The sequence below is a fragment of the Danaus plexippus genome (assembly GCF_018135715.1).
Source record: "Danaus plexippus chromosome 3 unlocalized genomic scaffold, MEX_DaPlex mxdp_25, whole genome shotgun sequence".
Lineage (NCBI taxonomy): Eukaryota > Metazoa > Arthropoda > Insecta > Lepidoptera > Nymphalidae > Danaus > Danaus plexippus.
This window is the reverse complement of record NW_026869844.1, coordinates 1,351,013-1,373,377: the sequence shown is the minus strand read 5'-3', so window position 1 is coordinate 1,373,377 and position 22,365 is coordinate 1,351,013. Positions and strand designations below refer to the sequence as shown.

At 29.7% G+C, this 22,365-nt stretch overlaps 1 protein-coding gene across 1 annotated transcript in view; it reads right to left on the bottom strand.

Moving 5' to 3' along the window:
- Nucleotides 1-21,844, bottom strand: part of LOC116779739 (uncharacterized) — a 35,690-nt gene extending 13,846 nt beyond the window's left edge. Inside the window, exons 1-2 of the mRNA XM_032674152.2 lie at nt 21,695-21,844; nt 15,267-15,418 (exon numbers count right to left, since the gene is read on the bottom strand). The gene's annotated coding sequence lies outside the window, so the exon portion shown is untranslated. The remainder of the gene's footprint in view (nt 1-15,266; nt 15,419-21,694) is intronic.
- Between the last annotated feature and the right edge of the window lie 521 nt (nt 21,845-22,365).

Here is a 22,365-nt window from a genome sequence, read left to right as displayed (position 1 = left end):
TTTATAACGTTTTTTTACCGGCGATCCTAAAACCAAGGAGCGCGTGTAGTACGTCGCGTGCGCCGACCTTGGAGTCCGCGGCGTCTTCCTGTACCGCTCGCTCCTAACTAGATTCCCGCCACCCGGCATCTTTTATCTCACTCACATGCCGTACAAATAATAGCACCTTGTCATTTCATTGACATGTATCTATATAATTTTTTTATTGTAAATCATTTCCGTGATGTTTTGTATTGTATAGATAATGGCGCGGACTCGCGGACGGTGTGACGACCGGCCGTCTTCAGTTTCGGATGACGAGGACAACAATCATGTAAACAATAAATGTTGGTATTGTCGTCTACAGGGGAACGTCGGAGAGTTATCATTATTTTAACTATATTTAATTTTAATTTAAAATTTAAGTTTTTTTTTTGCTCAACGTTATTTATGTTTTAATTGGTTGTTTTATTTTAAACAGTGACGTCACTGCCCATTTCATTATTACTCATATATCGTTACTTTTCTTCTCGGAAAAACAAAAAAAAAAGTTACCTCAGTATTTCATTGCAACAAAATATTTCGCTGTTAGTGAATTTCATATTAAATCTATAAAAATATCAACAGGCTGTACATAAATATTTTCAACAAGAATGACTTCATGCTAAAAGTATAATATACAAGCGCGTCAATACATTCACAGAATGATTATTAACTTGATAATTATGTGTATTGAGTTTTTCATCAGTTACATCAAAATAATTTATCGGGAAACAATATTTTTGATATCCGTTCAGGAATATTTATTGTTGATATTGTTTAAAAAAAATCGCTTTCATTTCATTAGTTAAAGTCCTGATTCTTAATTTTATTTAAAAGTCACACACACACACACGCACACACACACACACACACACACACATATATATATGCATAGTTATTAACATTTCATCTTTGCTGAATATATGGAAATATAAAAAAAAAACAAAATGCAAGCGTTACCATCAAAAATTCGTATTAAAATTTTAAGAATAAAAAAAGACATTGCACTTTCTATTGATTTTTTTAATCTATAACAATTAATAATAACTTTGAAAATACATATTATTTAATATTTTTCTAATATAAAAAAATATCACGTATTTTGCTGTCGTCAACATGTTCTAAGACAATGGCCCTTCATATTTCTTACATACGCACGTGCTTATGTGTTATACGAAATGTCATGGAAAGGTTTCTTTAATTAAGTATTACTTAATATATCAACCAGCACAGTAGTTCATTCAAGCATTTACACGATATTGTCTCCATTCATAACATGTTTTGCTGCAATAAGTTTGAGTCAGTAGTAATTTAATCAACACAAATAATTCCGATGTGAAGACGAGATGTGGTCTGCCCGTGATCACGGTTGCTGAAAAGTAACCGAAACGTCGGGGGTATGTAGTTTTTTACAAAAATAAAGCACGCGTATTTCATATTTGGCCGGTATATTCATGAAATGATATTTTAAACAACAAAACAAATAAGCGTTTACAGATAGATCTATACATAGATGATATGGTCGTTATATAAAAACCCTTTTGATAGTACTTGGAAGATTATTAAGTCTGTGAATTGCCACAGGCTAAATGAATGAACTGGAAAAGAAGAACATCTTTTTACACTAGCCTTTTTAAGATAACTTTTTGCATAGTATATGTGCCTTACAGTTACGTCTTACTAGTCGGTTTTTGTTCGCCATCTTGTTTTACACGGTTTAGACCTATGAGAGATGTTGTTCTTGATTTTTTAATTACTTCTTTTATTTATTATCAAAATATATGTATACATATGTATAAAACGATTATTAAAGACATTATTCGTCTGTTGGAGGGAAAAGTTGAAGTGATAGAGGACGGAATAACTGTTAAACAATAAAATTTTTGGTCTAACAATATTTTTTTTAGTTTTTTAAACTAATAAAATTAATTTAATCTTTTAACGAATATAAGTCTATATAAGTTTAAATATGTGTGGCCAGTTGTATTACAGATGTGCCGTGTTGATAAACGTCATGCGCGAGACACTTTAATATGAATACCTACATCGTGAAAGTACACAGCCTCCAAACAGCGTGAATCACGCTCTATAAATATGAAGCCTTGGTAACAATTTTGTCTATTTAAGAAAAAATATTACGAAAATCAAGAACCAAACGATTAATAATTAGGTAATTGTTTCAATGCGGACATTACACGGTGTTGCTATCCATAAAAATAGAACGAGACATTGCGCTATACACTTTTTTTTGCAATTAATGAGGGGAAGTATTGTTTCATTTATGGCAAATATATTTAAATATAGAATATATGTTTTTCGGATTTACTTCGGGTATTTTATTAACATTTTAGGTCTCAAATATCATAACGGTTGTTTAATTATTAGAATATAGATCCATCACATTTGATAGCTATACATCGGGTTTTTTGATTTTCGGTTATATTTATTACCAAAATAATAAAATTACTTAATTAATTATTACAAATATAGAGTAATAAGACTTTTAAATTTATAATGGAATAATAAATGTTTATTTTTCTACATCGATTGATAATGTTTTTTTATCTGTTTCAGCCCTTAACGTCCCTTGTCCTAACGACACCTGATGGTCTTTTGATGACGTGCCGGAAATACCGATGGCTCATTTGTAAATCAGGAAAACGCCATGATGTGGCCACCGTGGAATAGATTAAAGATAAATAAAAGTCTATACATGTCTCTACCTCCGAGAATATCAATTATTGACTTTAAGGTAAACGTGTAAATAAAAAAAAAACATGCCATTGTTATATCTCAACGTTATCCTGTCTCAATGATTTAGACACTAAGTAAACAGAATTTCTCTATCTTTATTTCGTATGCGAGGCAAATTGCGACTTAAAGCACTGCATAGCCCTTGTTCTGGTTAATTTGAATTCAATGGGAGTTCTCTCAAGGCCATAAGGTGGAGATTTGCATGAACCTTGGTCTGCGAGCCGTCAAAATACAAATGGCTAAATAAAGATTCAGACCAGACCGTTGCAGTCGATATTAGGTAATTCCAATAATGTCGGCCGCGAGTTTACGAAACGCTCTCCTATCTGAATACAATTGCAACTATTCGTTGCTTTATTATTATTTTTTAAAATTATTTTACTTGCTGTCATATAATTTTTTGCAACTATAAGATATTAAATAACAGTGAAAGTATGTTATGTTTGTGGTACATTGCTGTCGTCATTCCGATTTATTCGTCTATATGTTTGATGTTGTATACAAAAAATATTAAGTTGTCAGAATATTAGTCACAGCAAATACAGAATAAGTGTGCGTTGATCCGCGTGGGAGAGGTTTTCGATTGTTTTTGTTAAATCGCGATGGTACCCACTCGGTTTGGCAATCAAAATTCCTATTTAATTATATTATCTTTTCAATTGTATTCAATTACTGTTGTGTAATATATAAATATCCTTGAAATCATCTTACTAGTGAATAACACGCTTTTGAAAACTTGTGGCAATAGAGAATTTAATCGACTACCAACATGGCGGATTAAACGTAATTTTTTTTTTATCGCATTAAAATAAAAGTCACGATCAAGTTAGTGTTGTAGTAGTCATTATTTCATTACAATCCTTAATACCACGCATGCACTGAGGTAGCACAGTAATGTTGTGTATTCAAAAACTTGAGTCAGTCGGCATGCGCCTCTCGCTGAACCTTGACTAGCTTTCAGCTGGCTTCAAGCTAGTTGTATGACACGTAAACATTGGCATTCCCGGACGTTATTGACGCACTACCTTTGTGTTTAAAAAAAATGAATGAAATATGTCAATTTTAAAATGATCGAAGGTTTAATATAGTATCAAAGAGACCTTGTATATTATTAGTATTATAAATTACGTAATTTAATATTATTTGAACATTTTAAATCGAATGAGATCTCCTGTCCGTACAGATTAAAATCTACTTATCAATAAATGGAAGAAACAGTATAGATATACTCTTATATTTTTACTCAATTAGTTCTATAATAAAATTAAATGTAAGATTATGAGTGAAGGTAGATTAATTTTCGCCTCCGTGAATGTCGTGACAGTATATGACCTCGCAGCGACTTTGAACTGGTTAAAATTCTACATAATTTAAGCCGAATTGCAGTGTCTAACAAACTCACAGTCAGTCAGTTAAGTTTTTAATACGGTAAGTTAATACTTAATCCGCAAAGTGGCGGTTATAAATACGATTGGAAAACGATTATGAGGCTAAAGTTGCTGTAAAGTATGTGTACAGTTTCTAATACCTTGACGTTATATCAAGTAAGGATAAATAGGATTTCAAATTTTACATACCTAATACAATTTCGCAAATGAAAACAAACGTATAAAATGATTGGTTATTTTGAACGAAGTCTTTTTGTGACTACAAAACTAGTTTGGGAGCAATATGCTGAGGTTGCGAATGCTTCATACAATTCATAATTTAATGAGATCTAAAACTATCGAAAATATTCATTTAAATGAAATTAAAATTTTCGGGTTACTACGCGTATTTTATTATTTTTAAAAACTACATACTCCTGACGTTTCGGTTACTTTGCAGCAATCGTCATCACAGGCAGACGAGATGTGAATGTCTGAAGTATGTGAGTAGGTATGTAGTTTTTAAAAATAAAAAAATACGCGTAGTAATCCGAAAATATTAGTTTCATTTTTAATCCATATTTTTTTCTTATATGGCTTGGTCTGATCTCATTTTGAAATCGTGAAGCATAATTAAGATCAAAAAGCCTGTCTTTAAATATTGATATTGATATAAAAGAGACAGATTTTTTTAATAAAAAACTATAATGAAACGAAAGTAACACTAGGTTAATATAGAAGACATACTATGAGCGCCCTTAAGAAGATAATTTTGGCAGTAACTGTAAACGAAATGGCCAATGACCACCGCTACTCAGTACTGGAGGTAAACGACCAAGGCGTGGGAGCAAACTGCAAATTTATAAGGAATTACAGTCTGGAGTACTTTACTTGCTGATATTCAATTAAAAGTAATTCAATTTATTCACCTTTTAGACAGTTTTATATGTAAAAAATAATTATTATTTATATTGCTCATAAATTAAAAGTAGCCATGGTTACGTTTTAATGTATTTTGATATTTTTTTTAACCATTTATTCTCGCGTATTAGTCGGCATCCTCCTTAATTAATGCCATCGGACTCGGTTCTATACAAACCAGCAATTAAACTGGTTCTCATTGTCTCACAATGTTACCCATGACGAGTTTCTAGCTCTATTTAGTGACAATACATTACTTAGAAGATATTCACACCCATTATAGATGATATTATGTGATATTGCGAGGAAATGTTAGTGAATTATAAAAAAAGATGTCAATAAAACGGATGTTAGCTCTGAGTAACCTTAACATGAAAAATAACGTATTAAATTATGATATAAGCGGAGAGTTTTGATGTGTAAGATATAGTTATTTAGAATATATATAAAACAAGAGTCGTGTATACAATTCGTAGCGTGTCTTTTATATTTGTCAAGGCAGTGTACAATTGTATTGATAAATAATCATGACTAACTACTAATCACACTGTCACCCGGTCTGTGACCTTATTGTCATATTCACGTTTAAGGCATTTATATTTTTTACATCCGCGTTGAAGTTTATCTTGTTTGTACGAACACAATGCGATTCTGGATATAAGAATTGCACATTGAAGCCATCTTAATACGGTGCGTCACAAATGATTGGTTGTTTTTATAACTTTATTAAATAATATTTTGTCTGACGCTCGTTTCAGTCTCCGGAGGCTATATTTATATGGATGGAACCAGTCTGGCGAATGATTTGGTATGAGACAAGTTGTTAGGTATTCGGGCGCGGTGCGTTCTCACTAACAATTGAATTACTATTGACAGATGATGCTATTTATCTCAGATCTGGCGCTGTGGGAACGTTTTGGTGACATTTTATGTGATTTACGCTGTTCATATTCCAGGACGTGCCAGGTTTTATGACACGTCTAGTTTTTAATGGGACCATTAGATATATCGTAAGACACTCGTAATTTTGTAAGTTTAAAATTACTTTATATATATATTGGTGATAAAAAAATTATTATGCTTTAATGTTTTTAGGTAAATGAATTGATATTTTCTTAGGATTTTTTTGTATGTTACGTAAAATATAGATTGAAGTCGCAATGAGATAATGAGTAGCTAAAATTCGTTAGAAGCAATCACAAAATGAAAGTCCTTTGAGCGATAGTAATCTATTAATAAGATTGATGTAAGTTACTTTCATTCGTCAATTACTGTCACGGCCAACCTGTTCAACTTTTACTCGACAATGAACAGATAACCCCGGTCTCAACTTGGTTAGAATTACATAAAATTATGATATGGTTTCCACAACAGAATATTGGCGGAAAATTAACCTTTCATACGAGGTTACGTAGAAAATTTGCTACAGTCTCATAAGCAAAAAGTGTATTATATATTTATTAACTATAAAAGTGATACAAATATATCAATAATGTGAAATAAAACCCGCTTGATAATGTTATTATTTTATTTATATATAAATATAATATGTATTCCACTGTCGTCTAGTGTCATAGACCTATAGATCGATCTCGATATAGGCATCACCGTTACTTCCTGCGGATGTGACACCGAATCGTGAACGTACGAAACTATCATATTGTGCAATCGATTGACGTAACGCTAATACATAAATTAGCGTTTTGATTTGCTCCAATGAGCTATTGCTGTAATGTTTCAAGTGTAATGTGGAATATGAAATCTTTAACACAGGATATTTAATATTTTTTTTTTGCACGTAAGAATTCTTTGGTAATCTTTATAAATAGTTGAAGTTTTCTTTTTGACGGACCCACACGTAATAAGTAATTACGCAAATCGTGAAATGAAGAGAAAGGTGCAGTGTTTAACATCTGAAAGACGTTATGTATCATTGTTGGAGTTTTATATCTATCGTGTAAGGTGAAGTTGGAAATGTTTGTTGTGTAACGAATAGAGCAATTAGAAATTAGTGGCTATAGAAATATTGGACTTAAATTTTCACACGACTTAACGTGCTCTTGGAGGAATAGAGAATTATATACTCTTTATTATTATTATTATTTGAAGTGGTTCAATGAAGACCTTATTATATAATGTTATAGAATAAAGAAAAGTGTCTTTGCATGTTATTTTGCTACTTTGATCTTACTCCTGAATTAGTTAAAGCACGGGTGGACTGTAGCTATTACGCTCTGAATATTAGTAAGCCTTTGTTATTGTAAGAATTTTTCAACACGCTTAGGAATCCCAAATTACGTTTGTCCGGCAATACAAGTCGTCCACAAATACAAAGATAATGTAACAAAATATAAAGGAAATGATCGTTAAGTCTCAGACTTAATCAAGTAAGTAAGTAAATACACTTAAGGACATATAGCTGTTTTGACATATAAAACGTGTAGAGATTTTTATCGTCATATAAATGTTATATTATAGTATGTTTGTAATAGATTCACTCTTACTTTTCCGTTTGTTATAACAGTGTAATGAAAACCGAGAGTGGGTGGGTGTCGACTGTCGGCCCTGAGTTGAAGCCTGTGGGCTTTATTGTGACAACGGAATGTAATGCGCCAGGTTCGGGTGTATTTGGACCTTGACTAATTAGGCTTATATTATAACAACATTCAACATTGGCTTCGTTGGATGAAATAAGATAAGAATTTTTTTCTTAACTCCGGTTTTGGGAGTCAGCTATATAGAATAAGAAGGTTAAAAAAAATAATTAAATATCTTTTGTAATGCCCTTGTGTTGCTTCATTTTCATATAATTTGGTTTGTTAGTGTAAAGATGATTTTTTTTTAATTTCATAGTCTTATAGACGCAAATAGACCAAAATCGACGATAATTTATTGATTGTTCGATGAAGTAAATAAAGAAAAACTAATATTATCATAGATTATTAATCGATAGGATAAAGATGAGAAATACATTTTCATTTATTACTTAAATGAAGATCAGTTACCTTAAAATATTTGCTTATATGATCACATTAATTTAATTTGAAAAACAATGGTAACGTAAGTCAATCTAATAATTCCGATTTAATCGAAGAAAAACAATGTTATAATCGTATTCAGTTTTAAGAAAGGCTGAGCTGTTTCTGGTGCAATTGATTTAATTGGTTGAACCTCGTTTGAGCCTTGACCAAATGGCCGAATACGTGAACACGTTTGTTAAGTGATTGCGAAGTAGGGTGGCAATTTACTTACATTACACAAGAAACGGAGGCTTTGTATGTTTTGTGTTAGTACTAATGTTTGTAGCTAACTCTATAGTATTTAAGTTTTAATTGTCTTCGTTGCTATAGCTACCGAGTTGCTTAGAATAATAATCGTATTAAACGATTTGAAGGCCTTGAATTAAATTGATGCGGGTTTCCGGTTTTTGTTTAGTACTGTCAATCGTCAAATAAAACTGATTGTTAAAGTAAAAAAAAATGTATGATATAATAAAAAAATAAGTTGCTTCTCATACACTATGTTCTGAAATATCTTATAAGGTTAAAAAAAATCATTCAGCAAATAAATGCCTTTTTAATTATTTTTAACATATAATATTGTAGGTTATAGTGTAAAGTTTTTGCAATCGCAATATAATTAATATGTATATTATTGTTGATATAAATAAATTAATAATACTAAAAAAAAATTGTTACGGTGTCACAAAAATATAACGTAATTTATGAAGCATTACTTTTCTTGTTTTATTCTTTTTATATATTTTGAGACGCATGAAACACAAGTTCTAAGTAAACAAAAGCAAGATAATTCTTCCTTTGTGCATTCACTTTCGCATTATTTGAGTTTGTCAAACATACGAACCCAGTGACTTGTACCGTCTGTAATCAAGCGCAGCTTTCATGAGCCATTCTAATCTATACAACACAATCTATAGTGAGTTCATTGACCTGAAGATTTCATCTCAACATTCCGTCTTAGTTATTTAATATTGTTAATAGTTTTTCTCGGATTTCACTGAAATTTTTGTTAGTTTCAGGTTTTAATAAAGGCATTCAGTCAATTTTTTGTCTATAGAACATTCGTTAGAAACCGTCATATTAAATTAACTTGCTTAAAATCAATTTCTGTACACAAATAAAAAAAAGGTTACTGCTTTTACTCGTGTGGTTTCTTAGAGATTTTCCCGTTAAGTTTTATATTGGAAGCTAATAACTTTAGCATCTAACACAAGTGTTATTTTCGCTGACGTTTCGTATAAATGATTATAAACTTTATTACTTAATTGAAAGGGTTTAAAATAAAAGTATGTGTATGGTAAAAGTATTTTCGAACATCTTCTATTTTGTAATACAGCGAACAATGCGGCCGTGTCAACGAAATAGTTGGTTTTATATTGACGTACGACACAGGAATGAGAATTGAAGCATTTTTCGACGGATCATAATAAGTAATAATAATATGTAATGCATATATATATATATATATAATTCTACATTAACATCACTTTAATTATATAAATATTAACTGTTAAATAAAATTAACAAAATATAATGTAACAATAAATACTAATTAATAAAACGTTGTGTACAAAGAACTATTAAAAACCGTGTAATCAAGGACGTTTATTTGTTACGACTCAACCGTTAAATAGCTCAATTAATTTCTACCTGTCGATCTTCTTGAGTGATTTACTTAATTATCGCTATTATTAAGCTCTTATTACTGTGATTGTAGAAACAAATATTTTTTTTTGATATTATATTACACATTTTTTAGAAAATAATAAAAAGGAGGTTGTGTTATACTTTTTTTTTTTATTGTCGATAGTTCTGTCATTAGCGCTGTATCGAATTATATGACGTGATTCCGGATGACTTCTTTGTATTTGATATGTAGATTTCGTTTAAACAAAACATGAATTTATACAAAAGGATATTAATATTAAATTAACATTTATGTACATATTAAAACATTTATGTAAAATATTAAAGTATTTATATCCACGAACGAAATTTGGCACTGCATAAAGTTGTGCTGCTTTTAATTTTGTCTCCAATAATATTAGTATTTTTATTTATATTTAAGATAATCCAAGTTAACACTGTTTGCACGCTTATTAAGTTACAGCTCGTATGTGAGATGAGAGTGAAACTCGCCTCCGACATCTGGACCGGATCAAATCCATTTACGATCACAGCATTAACGAAGTCATGCATTCTACAAGGGTATGCAACCTGGATGCATAACTTGCTTTATCTTTTTAAAACTCCAATACTAACTCGAATAGCGCACGACTATTTCATAGCGCGTTTAAGTTAATCATAAAACGCATTCACTTATAACTTTGTTAATATCATAACGGAGTTGTAATAATGAAATTCTGTTCTTAAAATGCTATTGGTTTCTGATTGTATAGAATAAGTTGTGAGTGAATAAATGCAAGGAATATTAAGTTGAAACAAGCTCGATAAATAAGGTATGTGTATGTACATTGTTACATGAATATGTTTGTTATGTGCTGTTAGCTTTACAACATCCAAAGTGTATAAGTAATTGTGGATTACAAGAGTGAATGTCGACACAACACGTGTTCATCACGACACCGAGTGTGTGTTGCCAGGTTATAAACCACATTTCAATTATAATAATTTTTGCATACGTATATGGTAAACATAAAAACTTTTATACGTATATATATATACAAATTTAATAGACTTTTTTTTGGTATACCTTATATCGAATGCATGAAAGTCATTACATAAATGTCAAGAAATATTTTTTTATCTGTGAATAACCTGATATTTTATTAATCTACGTTAAAATTTAATATATTTTTGTCCTCTATATTGACGTTCTAGTCACAATGTATGTGTTATGTATGATTTGTTAATGGATAAAATAAATCTATTTCGCACGATGCTAAATACGGACGCACGAAATATATGCTTTATATAACCATGCAGCCACTCGTCACCTTTCCTAGGGTCCTTCCGTATTTACAGGCTTAAAACGCTCGGACACGAAGATTGTAAGAAAATTAAACCAGTGACCTTAGTACGATTAACTCTTGGAACGAAATACAGACAGTTTATAAGTCATTCCATATAATTATACTGACGGAGATTTATGAATGAATAAGTAGAACTGACCTTTTTGAATGTCTTTAGTTTGACGAAGGAACGCGTACTAAGTAATCGGATTTAATTATATAATTTTAATCAGATCTCACGACTGAACGATTTTTAATTACATTTTAAGTTCTATAGCGTTTGGTTTTAGTTATTATTTCTATAATTTTATACATTTTTCATACGTAATAAAGTATAAAGCAGGTAATGTTTAAATATAATATTTTATATAGCGTCGATGGCGCAGATACACCATTAAATGTTAATAACTATGATTCTTGATATCCGAGAAGACTTTGAAGGTTAAATAATTACATAATGGCCATTACCTTATCGATTATAATATTATATAAAAGGGTTATTCATAAATTTTATACCTAATATAATAATATTGAAAATCTTATATATACATATAACAAAAAAATATCAATATGCTATTTTTTATGTATCAGGGAAGGCTGTTGCATTGTATTTAAGTAATCTTTTCGCTTTCTGATAGCCTGGTACTTAGAAAATTTATTCCGAAATTAATACTACATTTGATTGAATAAGGAAGAGCTTTGTACATTAAAACTACGGAGGCAACTTTATTAGCCGTAATGTTGTAACGTGGACGTTTTATGTACCTGGTTATTCTGTTGTTGAAATCATTACTTTGAACATTTCTATTATATGAAATTATTATAAATTTCTCAATTATAAATGTTGTAAATTAATAACGAATGTATTTTTCATACATCAACTGTGGTTTTATAATATATCTACAATAAATTTAGTTACTACAGTCTAGACGATGTCAAGAAATCTCTCTTAAAATTTTTATAAAAATTATCTTTATTATAAATTATAGCCGCTTTCAGATGGATGCCAGCTGTTATTAATTTTATATAAATTTCATGCGTTCTTTGATTTCTCCTCCTTTTTTATATTTAGGTATCGTAAGGTAACAGATATTTTGATATTAAAACTGTAATGATGGGTTTCGTTTAGTTAAAATAAAATTATTAGTTCATAATAAAAAAAAATATAATTCCGCAACTGTTGAAATGTTTGGTAACGATCGCGAATATTATTTGTCTCGAGGTTAACGTCTGTCTGAACGAATCGCATTAAGCCGTTAAGTTGGGGTAACGTCTATAGATAATTTGACATCTCCGAAATGATGTTGTGCTAACACTTTTGTATCTCAAAAACCTTTCGGACGTCTGAATGTCAAAATTTGAAATGATTTCAATTTAGCACGCATTTACCGTGTCGGGGCTTATTTTTCATATTTTTGTTTTAGAAATTAAACATGTATAGAATATTGATAATATCATCCGTCATAACGCAACGTATGCAAGCATAATAAAAGTTAAATACAATTTAATAGACAGCACGAGATATCCATCGGATTATTTGCTGGTACCATTAACTTATGTAATGCATATTAAATGGAAAATTAATTTATTACTTGTGGCAACACTGCACGTTTTCTTAACCAAACATAAAGGTAAATTACGGTAATCGTATTTGCACATGGTTGTCCATATCCGGGGAGAATTTCATTCAATGGTCATTATTAACAATCACAGTGTTAAGTAAATTTCAAAGTTAAACGAGCTTTATATAGACTGGTTTGGTGCTAGTGGGTCGCCAGCTTTCATCGTGCATACCGGACTCATCTGTATTATGTAATCTTACTAATTACCTATCTATAATAGATATACGTATATAATATATATCTCCATTTATATGTGTGTTGAAATGATTAGAGTCAGGTCTCTTATGCGTTTTTTTTTGTCGCAATAAATTCAATTGCATAATACACGCGTTTATCGGAATCCAGTCGAGGGCGCTCCCAACACTTTCCCTTTGAGACGTCTCGGTACTGTACTCGCCAGGCCTTTTACTGGCTCGGAACTGGCGATAAATAAGGAAGTTATATACATGTGAAACGATACAGGAAACATACGACTAAATTATCGATACTCAGATAAATATAAATAAGCTTTACTTAATTTAAGTGGCTCTATAACAATTGGAATAAATTATAGGCATTGCACTTTCGAAGGAGAACTTTAGGAAGCTGTTTGTGGATGTGTATTATATATATTATATAATATTTACACATCAACATATGAAGTAGATTATATAAAATGTATTGGAAAAAAGAAAGCAAGTGCTTTTTTAAGAATAAATCGAGAGGCGTGACCGCATGCAGCTTTTTACGTATAACACAGGTTATATAATATCGAGCTGAATAACCTTAGGAGATTAGTGTACAGATAAGAAAATATTCTTGTAAATTTAATTATCATATACATGTATATCAAGTGCTTGAAGAGTTTTTAATATTTTTTAGGTCTTTCTATTATTTAAGCTCTATATTTCAGGCTGCTTCAAGGGTCGATTTAATTTTAATCCTCAATTTTAAATACATTAATATTCAAATGCCGCCATTATTGTAACAATACAGAGAGTGATTTTCTCATTCATATGCGTGACAGTGATTTTTATTTTACGTGATTATGAAGGTCGTCCTATAATTATTATAATAGAGAATAAAAAATATATAATAATATAAATTCATTCAGAGTCAATGTTATTCGATTACTTGAATTATTCTGTTTATGGAAGCCGAAAGGTTCTTTTTTTTGTCTGCTAACAAATAAATTATCGTCTACTTTTAGTGATGTTTTTGTAAATAATTGTGTGGTCATCCATTAAAATTATATTTCAAATGTAACCGTTACGCCTAAGCTCAAGGTGAGAGTTGACAAGACAGTGCGACCTTGGCCTTCGTCCAGACCAGCACCGGAACAGACCTCGTCGCATAGTTTCCTTCATGAATTTTTATTTTACTAATAAAACATTAATTCCGCGATAATTTTTTGGTAATTATTACAAAAAAACCTAAGCCTATTTTTAATAGACAGACAAGAATTAAAATCGATATTTATAAAACAAAACACGTTCCTCAATTCTGAACGATCGGCTTATAAAGATGGCATAAATTTTTGTGGATGAAATAAAAATTATATAATGTGTATTAACCTATTGATGTAAAGGTTGTTTCACACCATACGGCCTTGACAATTACCCACAAGGACAAACTAACGGAACACCCTCATTACGACACCACCATCTAGCCTGTCAACTTAGTGTGGGAATTTACGAGTGGCTGTCTGGTTATGAGCATTTGATAACACACGAGGTTATGTGATTTTAAATGATTACATTAATAGCAAGCAGTGTTTGGAACAAATTGGTCTAATGATAGTTTATTAGGCAGTTAAGTTCTTTAACCTTTTTATTCAGTTTTTTGAAAATCAACACATATCCGACTACTATCTTGCTGGTATTTTAAATACGAGAGTTTTGTTTGTGTGGACAAATAAATATTATTATTGCTCATATGAAAAATATTTTATATTTTTGTTTAATTTGTAAACGTTTATTTTAGTAAAACTATTTGCTAATGTATCTGTTCTTGTAGAAGCTGCTTGGCAGTTAATTTATCATGACATAGGACGAGAATGTATGAAAAATTAAAAAAATATTTACATTAGTTTTGTTAACATTATGTTTCGCACGTAATGAGTAATTTGCTTGTTCACTGATGCGAAGTAGCAAGTGCTATTTACTCAGTATGATGTAGAAATTGTGTCGTCGACAAGTGAAGGTCGTGTGTAGATTTTTTTAATATAAATAATTTAACTATTACATAAATATAAATTATATTCTTATAAGTAAGGCTTTGATGTAATTAAAGAGGTCTAATAATATTGTCGTCTGTGCCATCTTTACGTAAGACGAGAGTGATTTTCACTTGTATCCCGCGTCAACTGACTGTTTATTTTACACTCGTGTGTAAAGTGGTTTGTCCAACCGAAATGTTTTCTAAAAATTTTTCACGTTTTGTATACATATAAAATTATTATACAACTACCTACTTACTTGCCAACATAAAATCGATGTCATTCGATATCAATATAAAAATAATTCTTCTCTTAATGTTTCGTACAAATAAGTTGAATGTCGTCAATAAATATAGTAATATAACTATTTTTATATTTTAAAACAGACTCACCAAGAAAATACAGCAAGTTGATGAGATTTGTCCTATGGAAGAACTTACACACTTCTCACAAGACACTGAACGTTGATTGCACTGTCTATCACTCAAAGCCAACGCATAATCAGTTAAATTTTCGTACAACGATGTTTCGGCACGATTTGGATCTGGAATAGAAAAAAAATAAGGAATTCATTTCATGTTATTATACAAAAATAATAGTAATATTATATGGAATATGAGGAGTTTTGTAAATTATATTTATCATATATATATGAGACAGTACATATATTTTAAATATACAATGTCTAAATGAAACTAAGTCTTTCAGTTACAACGCTTTCGTTATTGTTTTATATCTACATGATCCCGACGTTTCGGTTCCTTAACAGCGACCGTGATCACGGGCAGACGAGATGCAAGCAATGCATATATATATAGTAGATTTCATTATACAATATCTGTTTACTTTAGGGTAATGAAGGCAAAATATACACGTCATTCTAGTCCCTGTTATGCAAAAGCGCAAACTTTATACATAATATATACTCCAGATATAAAGCTGTTTTATTTAAGTCCTCTGTGACAAAAGTCAACAGGAAATCCTTTTACAATATCCTATTGAAATAAGCATATAATAATTTAGTTGTGTATAAAGATGAATAAAAACTACATTTAAGTGAATTACTGTCAGTTATTCTAAGTTTTATTTGATTTGAAAACGTCATTGAGCCGTGATTATTCGATCAGAATGTGACAATGTACAGTACAAACACGTTTAAGACGGAAAAATCACACCATGCCATTTACATATAAACCGAGTTAAAGCCGTCGTGATGATGAAATTATTTATAATATATAAGAGATGATAATAAATAAACGTAGAACGTCCATTATATATATATATATTTGTATGTGTTTATTCATATTTATTAAGTTATTTAACAGGTAATGCAAGCGACCGTTATATAAAGCTCTCCCACAAATATCCAAGTATATATCCTTTGATACAATTGTATTTATACAAAACTAGACTTTTCTCCTTAAATATCACTATATTATCAGACTAAGTTATATCCAAATCGGTTCAGTTAGTTTAATGGTCAGAAAGGTTTACGCGTTTACATACATTATTAGCAATGTCTTATATGAGTTCATACCATAAAGGCCTTTGTTTATTTCATTTGAATTTACTGCAAACTAAATGATCAATATTAATGCGCTCATCTGGAAATGTTTACGTAAATTAAGTCAAAGGTATAATTGTGTCTTTTTCCTTTTATATAACTTGTTTGTATATTTTGTATAATTTTATGATTGTAGAATTCAAATTATACACGCGAGTTAGATGTTACGGATGGCTTGTGAAATATTTGCATTTTATTTTTAAAATACATTCGTTTTATTAAAAATACCCCACATATTTATGTACATTTGTATGTAATGGTATGTCTTAATTTTTTTCTTAAATTAACTTTTATTGGCTATCGAAAGAAAAATATAAAAAAATATATTTTTATATGATAAACTCTTTTATATGTGAAATAAAAAAAAATCTGGTAACATTAGTTGATGTTAAAATACACATTATATATATTATTACAAAAATCGGCCTGATTAAGAATGACACTTGACCTGAGAATGTAAAATATTATCCTTTTCATAATATAAAATTTGAAATGTCAGGCCACAGCTTAAATAATGACCTAGAGGTGCTGTTGACCCACTGCGGTATGCCACCTGATTACCGAACTTATTTTGCGTAACGCATTACGTATGGAAAGTCGTATTTTTGTATTGACTTTAATCGTTTACAAATTCTGGCGGTGATGTAACTCAAGTATACTTCACTTGCCTGTATAAAGGCTATAATCATTTATATGACAGTTTTATAGGGTTGTCAAATCTTAAAAATATTAAATTTGTTATTGTTAATAGATATTTGGTTGTTAGGATTCTTTTGTTTGTCAGCCCTTACAGGCGATCCGTATAATTACTATAAGAGTGTGTTTTTATCGGTTAACAATATCATTATAGCTGTAACTGTTGCAAACAGTATTATTCGATTTTAAATTAGTTTCATGATGAAATATTATATTGCAGATTAATTTTGTGTTCACAATCCATCAGAGTGGAGTGGTTTATGCAATATTGAAGTGAAAATCTATGTTGTACAGTGAGAGTGCAATCGTATGCAAATTTTTGCATATGCGCAGTAGTAGCCTGTCATAATGGCTACTTCATGTTTTATGGCTTCCATCGCAAATGAGATGACACGTGTAATGATAATCAATTGAATATCATATAATAATAATGTCATGTTAAATAATAGTTTTGTGATATCTGTTTATTGGGACACCTAACAGTAGGGAAAATACGGATATTTGATTCATGCTGCAAAATAATTCTACAATTACACAATACAATAAATATACAATTTAAAAAAAAAAATACATTTTCTAAGAATCCTTGTAGTTAGAAAATCTTCTGTATTTGAATATAGAAAATTATATATGAATCCGATCTGTCATATTAAAAAATAATTTTTCTAATTTGAGAAGATTCGCATCGATTAATTCATTAAAAAAAAAACCTAAAAATAGATTTTACCTAAAAACCTTATTATAGCTGACACAGCCGGATAGATCTCGTTATTTATGATAAATATTTCAAAATGAACGAAAAAATACCAATTAAATTTAAATCAATCCACAAAATGAAATGACGCAACCTAAGGCCGTATTAAAACGATTTACAAAATAGCGTTTAGGAATCAGTTGACCAATCAATTAGTTTTATAAACTTAATAGTGCAGGGTAAAGTGAACGCTGGCCGAAATAGCGACGCGAAAGTAAGCGGGGCTCGACCGGTCGCTGAAGGACAACAGGGCCTTAAGATACAGCGTTCTAGAGGAATTTGTATATAAATACACTAATCACTATGTGTAGAGTATTGATATTCTGCTTGTTAATATTAGGGCAAAGAAATTTTATATTAGAAACAATTTTGATTAAAATTTAGATTTTTTTTATATTCATTAGTTTTTTTCTCTATATTTAAATTCATAATTATTATTAATATTATCATTATATTGGCAGTATATGTTTTTTAAATTGCTTTTCAATGTCTTATGCTGTGAACCAAAAGCATTGATGCAAAATGCTTGCAGAAACGCATACTGCACCATTCCTACTCACTAAAACATTCGTGTATTCCGTCTCGCTCTAATGGTGTAAAGAACTATATCTATCTCTTTCCCACAGCCAATGTTGCCATTATGCAACCGTTTTTTTTTTAATGTAAAAAAATAAAAAGGCGAATTCAATTCGATGACCTCAGCCGCAGAATGAATGTAATAATATATATGCAGTTGTTTTTTTATACCAGAGATTATTTATTATAGATAAATTTAAGAATACTATTACGTATTTTTGTACTTTCACAAAGGTCAAAGAAAAGTACATAATTTAAAAAGAATAGTATTAAAATTTATATATATTTTTATTGTATACCAGGAACACGTTTCTAGAATTTTCTTTACGAATTGTTTAATCAATAATAGACTGTTAATATATATTTAGACTTACACTTTTTGTTAGATCTATATTTGAAGGGATTGAGTCAGCGGTGAACGTACAAGACGTTACCTTCGCCTTCGTCAAATACTTATAATAGAACACCAGTTTCTTTGAAAATTATTTAGTATGATTTTCGTTCAATAAATAAAAACGTCGACATTGGCACAGTATTCCACAATTCCAGTGTGAATGTGGCTTTTTTAAGCTGTCACTTCACTCGCACTGGAATCGTATAATTTTTTATGAAGATTAAAAAATATACCTATATGATTTGACAAACGTCAAAAGTTTCTTTACTGACACGTCTTTTTAATAGCCTTCAACTTGTATTTAACTTGGTAGTACAGTAAAGGTTTATCTCATAATAAGCAATAATACACAAATATGGCTATTGGATTGTCTAAAAACTTAAAAATTTAAAAATATAGTATTTGCATAGAAAAATGTATCCAGTCAATTTTTTTTTTAAATATTTTTGTTACTTATAGCCACTGTGACCGTTACGTTTTATGAAAAATAGCTTTTAATTTCTATTATTAATAATATTATATTCGGATTGACTTTGTGTCAATGTCGTAATTATTTTCAATCGGTCCCAAAGTCACAAGGTCAGGAGTGGTTTGATCCCAAACCTGTTTGGACCCGAGTTTGACAAATACCAGTAGAAAAATATTAATAACAAATATATAATACTTAATAAAAAGCAGCTTCACTTTTAATTAATAGATTTGTGTTATAATAATCGATAATTTACCTGCTGTAAACATTTGTCTAGTAGTTTTTGTTTATCAAATGAACATGCCTAAAGTTTTTTTTTTTTTATGGTTTGGATGTCAATTCGCCTTTGAGTAATTTTTCCATCCATGGATCGTGATAACAATTTAGACTGCAGAATAAAAATTATAAATATAATCAAACTTCAACAGTTTTGTCTTCACAGAATTTTAAGTAATAAGTATTTTTGTATGTTTGTCTGTATATCAACTTTACATTCTTATTTTCTCTTAAATAAATGTTCTCGTCGAAATAAAATCATACTCAGTTTACTGTATATAAAATTTATCTTCAAGTTTTTCATTATTTAATCCTTACTTTTTGAAATCATTTCAAACTTTAATATAAATGTGAGTAACACTGCTTTTACGATACTGGCGGTAAAATAATTTTATTTACATGAAAATATAAGTATTTAAAGGCTTCTATTGTTTATTTCATATAATATTAAAAAAAAAATAAGAAAAATATATAAAATTAATACGGATAAATAATCACGTAAAAAGATATCATGCAAGCGTTCGAATAGAAATGATATATCACGTACGGTAAAATAAAGGTTACGTAAAATCATCGTAATATTCCCGTTATCGATAACCCGAGTGTTACAACACTAATTACTATCTGATAGCGGTGGATTTTATGCCACCGTAATTATCAAGTCCTGAGAATATCAAAAGTTATTAAATTAATTGATCTATGCTAATATATTTTAATTGATGTAAATACTATTGCGAAATTTATACTTTGCGTGAAATTTGTGTGCTTAGTACAAGTTTGCATTGTACTGCATACGTAGCGTTACTCGTTTCTTATTCAACCTACGTTAACACAGTAATGGCGATTATTTGCTAATGAAAAACTTAAAACTATATGTAGTGATGATGCATACTTGTGGCGCGTATATGTACAATATGCTGAAATTAATCTGATGGAACTTTGCTAGAACAAGTTTTGGACAAAAAATATGTTTTTGATAGTTATTTACATCAAGGATGCGGAGTATGGTGAAACAGCTAGTTTTTAATATTAGAGTTATATCGATGAAACAGTTAAATTATAAACCGATAAGTTATTTATAATGTTAATGATCGAGGGGTCCTAGTAAAACATTTGAAATTTTATTACATTGTTATAATTTCAATAATTGAAAAATCAGTCCTGTTTCTGGCTACACTTATAAATAAAAACTAAAATTAAGTTATAATCTTTATTAATATTTTAATAAATATAATATAAAAAAAATAATAAGTCAGAATGATTTTTTATTTAAAATCTGAATATGTATGGATTAATAGTTATATTGAAAGAAATATATTTTATGATAAAATTACAAATCCAGGTATCATTTGTTTTAAATGTCAAATAAATTTTTAAAGAATGAATCATTGGGTGAATGAAAAAAGAACGAATGGAGATTTCGAATGAGAAAAGAACAATATTTTTGAATTCCTTTATACTTTTTTTTTCTGTCCTCTCATTTCGTCAACGGACAGTCACTTATGGAATATGGAATTTCCTTGAGTTATAAAAGGTTATATATATTTATTTATATTTAATGAAGGTCGCGACATATTATGCACAGGTGCTAAACAACTGTATCATTTGTCGATAGTGATATGTAAATTAGGTTAAAATAAGACAGTCTTAATCATTAATGAAAATAAATTACATTTTTAAATAGAATAATAATTTTAGAATATATTTAAAATATTTATTTATTTTTAAACAATTTTTTTTTGGGATATATTTTTATAGTGAAGCGATCTCGTTGATGTCTTTTCTTAAGTCATCGGACTTTGAATTTGTGAACTGACTGATTAAGTTTGAAGTAACCGAAAAAATAACGTCGATTGAATCACTTAACATTTAATGCTATAAACAAACATTCCCTAAATAAAATTATTCTATATTAATCATTATTGAATTTGATAAAATATTTATTACAAGAAAAACAACGAATCAAACAAAAGGTTGTTCCAAGGAGCACTTTATAAGCTTATTATATAAGTCGTGCAACTTAAGAGAACGTTTCAGGATCATTGTTTGGATTTGAACAGCTACATAACAAAACACTAAATTAAATCTAACCTGTTTGGTGTAAAACGAAACACTGGCACAAAATCCTTAAAGTTCCAAAGCACTGGCACAGAAAAAAAAGTTTAAAATGGCGTTGACGTTTGTAACGTTCGAAATTTGAAGCGGCTTGGTCCGCGGTACGCGCGCGAGTGGCGCCCGGTCGCGTGCGCCGCCCACCGCTGCTAGCCTGCAGAGTTGAGATGGTGCGTCATCAAGCAATGTCTGAAGTCTCTAATACAAAAAATATATAGGATTTTACAGAGTTCGTCATCTATATAATATGAGTATATAACAAAACGACAAAATATGTAATTCCCATATATTTTTTACGTACTACTTGTTCTAAGACCGAAAGTAATTCAACTCGACATTAAATTCCTTCCCAAGGCTGAAGTAGAAAAGTATTTAAATTCAATTTGTTTTTGTTATGTTGGTAATAGGTTTGTTTTTAAAATAATTTTATTACAACGACATAGATGAAGAAATAAATATTCATAAACATAGTACTGTATTTGAATTTATAATTTTTTCAATTATTTCTTCTCCACTTGTATGTTAATTTATAATATAAATATTTAATACATATATAACATATGTGCAATAACAGAAAATAATTTAATAATATGTCATTAATATTGTTTTATGTTATTGGAATGTTTTGCGAAAGCTCCCTCTTTCAAACT